Source organism: Carlito syrichta, unplaced genomic scaffold (assembly GCF_000164805.1).
Source record: "Carlito syrichta isolate Samal-C Ts95f unplaced genomic scaffold, Tarsius_syrichta-2.0.1 Scaffold308864, whole genome shotgun sequence".
In the NCBI taxonomy this organism is placed as follows: domain Eukaryota; kingdom Metazoa; phylum Chordata; class Mammalia; order Primates; family Tarsiidae; genus Carlito; species Carlito syrichta.
The window spans coordinates 185336-193053 of NW_007252960.1; the positions used below are offsets into that span (position 1 = coordinate 185336).

General features: G+C 50.3%; 1 protein-coding gene across 1 annotated transcript in view; it reads right to left on the reverse strand.

Moving 5' to 3' along the window:
- SNX29 (sorting nexin 29) overlaps nt 1-7718 on the reverse strand; it is a 221408-nt gene that overhangs the window by 113971 nt on the left and 99719 nt on the right. The window lies entirely within an intron of this gene.

The following is a 7718-nucleotide window of genomic DNA, read 5'->3' on the forward strand; positions in this document are numbered from 1 at the left end:
GTGTCTCTGTCTCTCTCTCTCCCTCTCTCTCTCTCCTCACCGAGCTGCCCCAGCTCTGCTGGTGGCACATTTCAAACACCTCTGACTGTGCCTTGTCCCCTGAGTGAGAAGCCCATTTTGGATCGACTCTGAATTGCAGCAAATGGTTGCATAACCGAGAGAGCCCACAAGAAACCTCAGAACTGGGAGAAGTTGAGCCTCTCTTGAAGTTCAGTGAGAGCTTTTCCTGAACATCTATAAACAAGTCCAGAGTCTGAGCTGTTAAGGAGGCCACAGGAACGCAACAGACCTCAAATCGAATGATGAAATTACAGACAGAAGAAAAAAATCACGTTTGGCAAAAAAAAAAAAAAAAAAAAGCCAAGAAATGGCACTGAGCCCTTGAAACCTGCTGCAACCCAAACTGTTCCCCACGGTCAGGCAGGCTTGCAAGGCAGAGCCAGTAGCCAGAGGGGTGAAAGTCACCCTGATGCACAAGCTCTTGCAAATACCCCTGCCAACAGGCTGGGGTGGGGTCTATGGGGGATAAAGCACCCTCCTCTTGGGCTCGAGCGTGGACCCAGCTGCCCACACTGGCAGTGTGATGCTAGGCAAATCTCCACACCTCCAGCGCCTCCTGCTTCCTCTGTGAAATGGGGCCACAGTGAGTTCTTGCAGGATGGTGGCCATGAGCAAGTCCACGTGTGCCAAGGACAGAACAGCTACTCAGCAGTTCCATCTCTGTCTCCCTCAAGGGCCTTGTGATGGTGGCAAGAGCCCCTCAAAACCCTGGGGGCGCCTGCCGTGCTCAATGGCAGAACACAGAGGTACAGCTCCAGAAGCTACAGGGCCATGCAGCCTTCCCATACCACGGGCCCTCCTGGCCCAGCCTCCCCACCTCTGCAAGGCCTCCACACCTCCCACCTCCCCTCCTCCTCTATGCCCTTACCTTGCCACGTCCATCCCCTTGGCTCCCATCAGACCCTCCCCTCCCACCACAGCAAGGAGTCAAGATGAATATTAGTGAGCAGCCGTCTCTGTGGTCCCAGGGAAGCAGTGATAGCTACACTACATGACCTGAAACTCCAACTAGGATTTCGCACACCACAGGGAACTCTAAGTGGACTGAGGGGGTCGTTCACTGCCCACAGGTAACATTACTCTCATGTGACCCAGCTGACCTTCCTTTTTTCCCATCCAAGCATTCTCCATTCTTTCTTTGATCGCCATCAATATTTCCATTGGACTGTGAGTCCTCCATGGGCAGCGCCCATGTATTAGAGCTAATATCCATGGAGTACTGAACACACCATCATAAGCACTTTTTAGGTATAAATTCATGCAGTCCTCACAACAGCCCACAGACCTGGTACTCTTATTATCTGAATTTTAAGGATGGGGAAACTGAGACACAGAGCTTGTGCATGGCAGAGCTGGAGCCCCACCACTGGTTCCAGCAACTATGACCGTGCCCAGTATGTGAGAAAGGCTGAGTCAAATGTTTGGGAAATGAAAAAAAAAAATTATAAAGAAGCGAGGCATGTCTAAATTCCATGTGGAACCTTTCCATAGCTAAGACAATCACTGAAGGTCTCATAGACAAAATCCTCCAGTGGGAAGTTTCCCTTTCAAAGAACCCTGCCCAACATGATGGGCCATGTTGGCTCACTCCTCACGGGCAAAGGGAAGAGTGTGACCAGCTGAGGGCTGCTGCCCACCATCATGCCCACGGCCAGATGGTTGGGCAGCCTCGCCTCCCCCCTCCGAGCCACTCCTCCAGCACTCTTCCGTTCCATTTCTCAGGGCCCAATGTTTTTTTGTTTTTGTTTTTTGTTTTTTTTTGAGTTGGAGTCTCACTCTGTCGCCCAGACTGGAGTGTAGTGGCCGCTCCCAGCCACTGCAGCCTCGACCTGCTGGGCTCTGGCGATCCTTCTGCCTCAGACTTCCGAGTAGCCAGAATTACAGGCGCACCCTACCACGCCCGGCTAATTTTTTTATTTATTGTAGAGATGAGGTCTCGCCTGCCCAGGCAGGTCTTGAACCCGCGGGCTCAGGCAATCCACTCACCTCAGCCTCCCAAAGGCATGGGATTACAGGCTGAGCCACCGAGCCCAGCATGGGCCCAATGTTTAGAATCACATTGCCAGGTGACGAGCCAGAACGCCTCACTAGTATTGAGATGCTTGTCCAGTAATAGCCACAAGGAATAAAGGACCCACTCGACAAGGCCTGCTGACATCTGAGAATGTTTTTCATGCCTTCTCTGCCCTGGCTCCAGACCAAGAGTGACAACAACTCAGAAGGAAACAATCAGGCTGATGATCTGGGCTCACCTCCTGCCACCATCCATCACTCCCACCCGCCCCAGACAGGAGGTAGGGGGAGGATTAAGACTCAGTAGTGGAACAAACTCCCATGGCTAATCAATTGCATCTCATAAAACAGGGGCATCATCTTCTAATCGGCCAGATAGTCCCTTTGAAAACAGGACCAGATGCTTCCACCTCTCCTTTAGAAAGCACCTGGCAACACATGACTATGAGTTATACTGACAGTGAACAGAAAGCTGCATGCAGGCTTGATGCTTTTCGCCTAGAAGAGGGCATTGCTCTCAACACCAACCCCCACCTCACCACTGACACAGGGTACCAGCGCTGGACACCAGACACCCAGATCACCACCACCCACAGCTGCAGAGGAAAGACCAGAGCGCCCCCTGGTGGCTCCAGCACCATCAGCAGGAATGAAGGCTGAGCTACTTTCTTACAACGTCCTGTTCCCAAATAACCATATAATCAAGCACAGAATTAACTCAGGAGTAGAAATTCTGGTGTTCAAAAGGGGGGAAGGAAGATAAAGCTTATGTAAATGTCAACAGAATGAACTTTCAGGAAGTGCAAGTAAGGTAGCCCCAGTGAGCTCACATGCTGAAGGTGAATGTGCTTCTGCTGCTATCGAGTCAGAACCATTTGTTCTGGAACATTCTATAGGTATTTATCTTTATGCACCTGCAGCGCCCTTTGTCATCATCACTGCAGGGAACTGAAAGACTCCCAAACACACACACACACACACACACACACACACACACACACACACACACATATACACAAATGCTCTCTGGGAACTATCATCTCCTTCAGGTTCATTTTTCCTAAGTTTGATTCCCTCACCCATGCAAGAGGCAAGTGGCCCCCCGAAAAATACAGCTCCCAGAAAACAGCCCCAGTGACCTCCTCCTGTCAGCGTTTCTCACCCTTGGCACCACTGTCACGCTGGACCAAACGATTCTCTGTGGAGGTTGCCCTGTGCACTTAGCAGCATCCCAGGGCTCTACTCAGTACATGCAGGAGCACCCTCATCTCAGTATGACAACCAAAAATGCCCCAGCATTGCCACATATCCCCTGGGGGTTGGAATCACTCCCAGTTGAGAACCACTGGCTCTCTGATCATTACTTCCTATCTTGAGGCCACCAGATTCACAGAAGGAGTAGACTGACTTCTCTCCTCCTATTGAGAGGGAGAATTAAGGAGTAGACCCCAGGTAAAGGGAACTTTAGGGGCCCCTGGGATAGGGATGGCTTCAGTAAGACAGGAAATCAGGTCTACCAATCTGCAGTTCAGAAAGGGACGTATGTTCTTTTCAGGAAGATTCATCATCAATGTGCCTTTTGAGGATGTTAATAATAATTGTGCCTGCCAGATATCGAGCATATAGCATGCTGGGTACTCTTCCAGATGTGTTTTCCAACTTTTCCTGTGAAGGTATAATTTGTATATAGTGTCTGCTAAGTAATTTTCACATATGAATTCATGTAGTCCTCAGAAGTCTATCAGATGGGTACTATCCTTAGTCCCATTTTGCAGACGAGAACACTGAGGCACAGATAGGTTAAATAACTTGCCCAAGTCTTCACTGCTAATGCATGTAGGAAGGTGGATGAGAACACAACCAGTCTAGCTGGCTTTAAATATCAGAAAGAAGAACAGCAAAAACAATAATGGCACCACAACTGCTAGTGTGTTCCAGACACCATGTGCAATGGCCCCATCCTAAGCACATAAAGTATTTTTCACTTTTTCAAGGAAAGTGATGAAAGTTAAGGAACTTCTCCCCAGGAAAATCCACACACGTGCACAAATGCACAAGCGCAATTTTGCACAAAATTGCAAGAGGCTTCCGAAGTCTCCAAAACTGTCAATGGCTGACAATGGAGTTCCCAGATATAAGAGATTCTAGGCCCTGTGCTAGATGCTTCATCTATTAATACTTCCTAAGAATCCTGCACACAGATAATATGACCTCCCTTTCATGGACTGGGAAACTGAGTTAAGAGAAGTGAAAGCATTTGTGCAAGATCACACAGCTCTTGGACAGGAATACCATGGTCTGCCTGACCCACCCCAGCAAACTGCCTCTCAGCTCAGTTCATCCATGATCACTGATGTCAGAGCATTACAAAAATAAAAGATGTGTCCAGGCATGGTGACTCATGTCTGTAATCCCAACACTGTGGGAGGCCAAGGCAGGAGGATCACTTGAGCCCAAGAGTTCGAGACCAGCTGCACATCATAGCAAGACCCCGTCTCTACAAAAAAATTAAAAAATTAGCTAGGTGTGGTAGCATGTGCCTGTACTTTCAGCTACTCGGGAGGTTATGGTGGAAGGATCACTTGAGCCTGGGAGGTAGAGGCCGGGGTGAGCTGTGATCGTGCTACTGCACTCTAGCCTAGGCGACCAAGTGAGACCCTGCCTAAATAAATAAATACTGTATAAAATGCAGAAAAGATTTAGGCATCAAATATTCTAATAAGCTTGGCAGTGACAATATAAGGACTGCTGGCCACTCAGACCCTGAAGGTGACACTTGTCTTTTGTCCTTACAAACTCAGGGCCGGGGCACTCTCCCAAATGCCACTAAGCCTTCTTCCAACCCACTCCTGCTTTCCACTTCAGCAAGTACCTGACCCAGGCATAAAACATTATAGCCCAAGTGTCAAAGCCTGTGTGTTTACTGAGATTAGCTTGCCTCACCAGAGATCATCCAAGGCCAGCTGAACTGTCACCACATCTGCAAACAACACGGGAAGCAAGGGGAAAATGAAGACACCTGTCTTTGACATAAAAGCAGCTAATGAGGTCAGGCAAGCCATTAGAAACATCCAGATTTCCACAACTTGGCTCATTCATCGCTGAGCATGAGAATGTGGGTATCATGACTCCCTTCCCAGAACAGGTGGTTAGAACCACGGAGGATCCCTGGGCACAGTCCCCTCCACTTCACAGCTTGGGAAACTGAGGCACAGAGAGGTCATAGGACCCGTGGCTATAAAATCTAGTTTTCCCACTCACTGGAAGAAAACAGCTTACAGTGTCTCTTCCCACTACAGCCAGTCACCCCTTCCTGATACCATGGAAGAAGGGGTGAAAACCCACTCCCCTGAGTAGCTCTAATGAGCGGACCTCCCTGTGCCCAAGCTGGAAACACAACAGTGAGAAGACAGAGGCCAGCCCCCTCAGGCACCAGCTGCATTCATTCCTACAAGACGCTGTTTAATTCCCAATGCTTGCTAAACTAAAACAAACAGTGGTTCCTGTGTTCCTTCTGTCCTTCCTTCTTTAAATGCTTCTTGAGCCACAAATACAGGTCGGGCAGGATTTGGGGCACCGGAACACTGCCGTGAAGAGGCAGATGAGGCACCCATCCTCTGGGAGCCTACATTCCAGTGGGGGACACAGAACAAGCAGAAAAGGACAGTCAGGTCACAAGGAGTTCTGAATCCCAAAGTCGGCAGCCAGGAGAGAACCAAGTGCAGGGAAGTGACGAGGGAGACAGAGGCAGCTCTTCTAGATGGTGGCAGGAATGAAAGGCTCTGGGAGGGGTGCCTGTGTCCCCAGGCGCTGCTGTAAACAGACACTACAGACTGGGGGCTTAGAAACAACAGAGACCTATTTCTCATAGCTCTGAAGGCTGAAGTCCCCCTCTGGTTCCCATTGTGTCTTCACATGGCGGGAGGGACAGCTGCGCTTTCCAGGTCCCTCTTCTGAGGGCACCAATCCCATCCACGGGTTCCACCCTCATGACCTAACCATTTCTCAAAGACCCCACCTCCTAATGCCATGGGGTTTGGGTCTCAACATGAATTTTAGGGGGACACAAACTGAGTTCACAGCAAGGAGGAATATTCTGAGAGACCTGAGCACTTTCCTATAAAGGCAGGCAGTCCACAGGCTTGTGGGTTCCAGAACGGCAAGGAGGAAGAGAGAGGGGGTGAATCGAGCCTCAGTTTCCTCAACTACAAAATGAAGCTAGCACGCCTACTTCACAGGGATGCTGTGAAAGTCAAGCAATAACATAGCTAAAGCCCAGTTCACAGAGGGCACAGTCAGTGAGGAGGCATCAGATTATCATTCTGTCCCAGGTACTCCTTGGCAGAAAACCTGGGGCTGCCCAGAAACAGAAAGGGAACTAGTGGAGAGATCTGACCTCTGGAGACTGGCAGAGAACATTAGGGAAGGAGCCCAGATGGGAGGTGAGACCACCCAGGCTCTGGGGTCCAGGGCCAAAACTCTGGGACTAGGGTTCACAGCCGGGATTAGAACTGCTGGGGAGCTACTGAATGGGCTAAAAAATGATCCCCAGAGAAGGTCTCAGATGTGACTTCAGAAAGAGCTGGCCTCCCTGGAGCGATGCCACCACCTGACACTGTAGGATCGTGCGTGATGGCCCTGGACATCTGCACTAACTCCCTGTCACTATCCTTGGCCTTCCTGGGCAGTAGCCTGACTCTGAAGAGCTAAGCAGGGACGCTCGCCACCTGTGGAAGCTTCTAGATATATGGTAAGGTACCAATACCAGATGGTGCCCGTCTCAAGTTCCGTGCCTTCCTATATTAATACTTTAATCTTCACTTGTAAAATGAAGGAACAGGGACCAGGGAGTCTAAGAAAAAGCCCTGGGCTGTGCACGGTGGCTCAGCCTGTGATCCCAACACTTTGGGAGGCTGAGGTGAGAAGAATGCCTGAGGCCAGGGGTACGAGACCAGCCTGGGCAACTTGGTGAGACCTTGTCTCTACAATAAATCACAAAAACTAACCAGGCATGGTAGTCTGTAGTTCCAGCCACTTGGAAGTCTGAGGCGGAAGGATTGCCTGAGCCCAGCAGGTCAAGGCTGTGGTGGAAGTGAGCATGCCACTTCATCTCAGCCTGGGCCAACAAGAGTCAGACTCCAACTCAAAAAAAAAAGTAAAAGAAAAAGCCCTGAAGCTGGGGCTTGAAGCCAGGACCCTGATCCCTGCTCCAGTACGTCCAGGAACCTCTCTTGTAGCACTTAGCCTGTGGGCTGCCTGCCTTTAGAGGAAAGTGCTCAGGTCTCTTAGAATGTTCCTCCTTGCTGTGAACTCAGTCTGTGTCCCCCTAAAATTCATATGTTGAGACCCAACCCCCATGGCATTAGGAGGTGGGGTCTTTGGGAAATGGTTAGCCCAGTTCTCTGAGTCACAGATGCCAGGGTGCTGTACTGAGGGCACCGATGGGGACCATGAGCAGCTTGAGAGAGTGGAGTGTCCCAGTCAACAAAGGACCCTCACCCTACAAGGCACAGGGAGGCCCTCGAGAATGGCCTGTACAGGGAGCCCCAGGGAAAGAGACGAAGGACAGAAGGAACAGAATCCCAGAAGCCCCCAAGCCTGCTCTGTGCAAGAGGGTGGGAGAAGTCCCACTCATACCTCCCCAT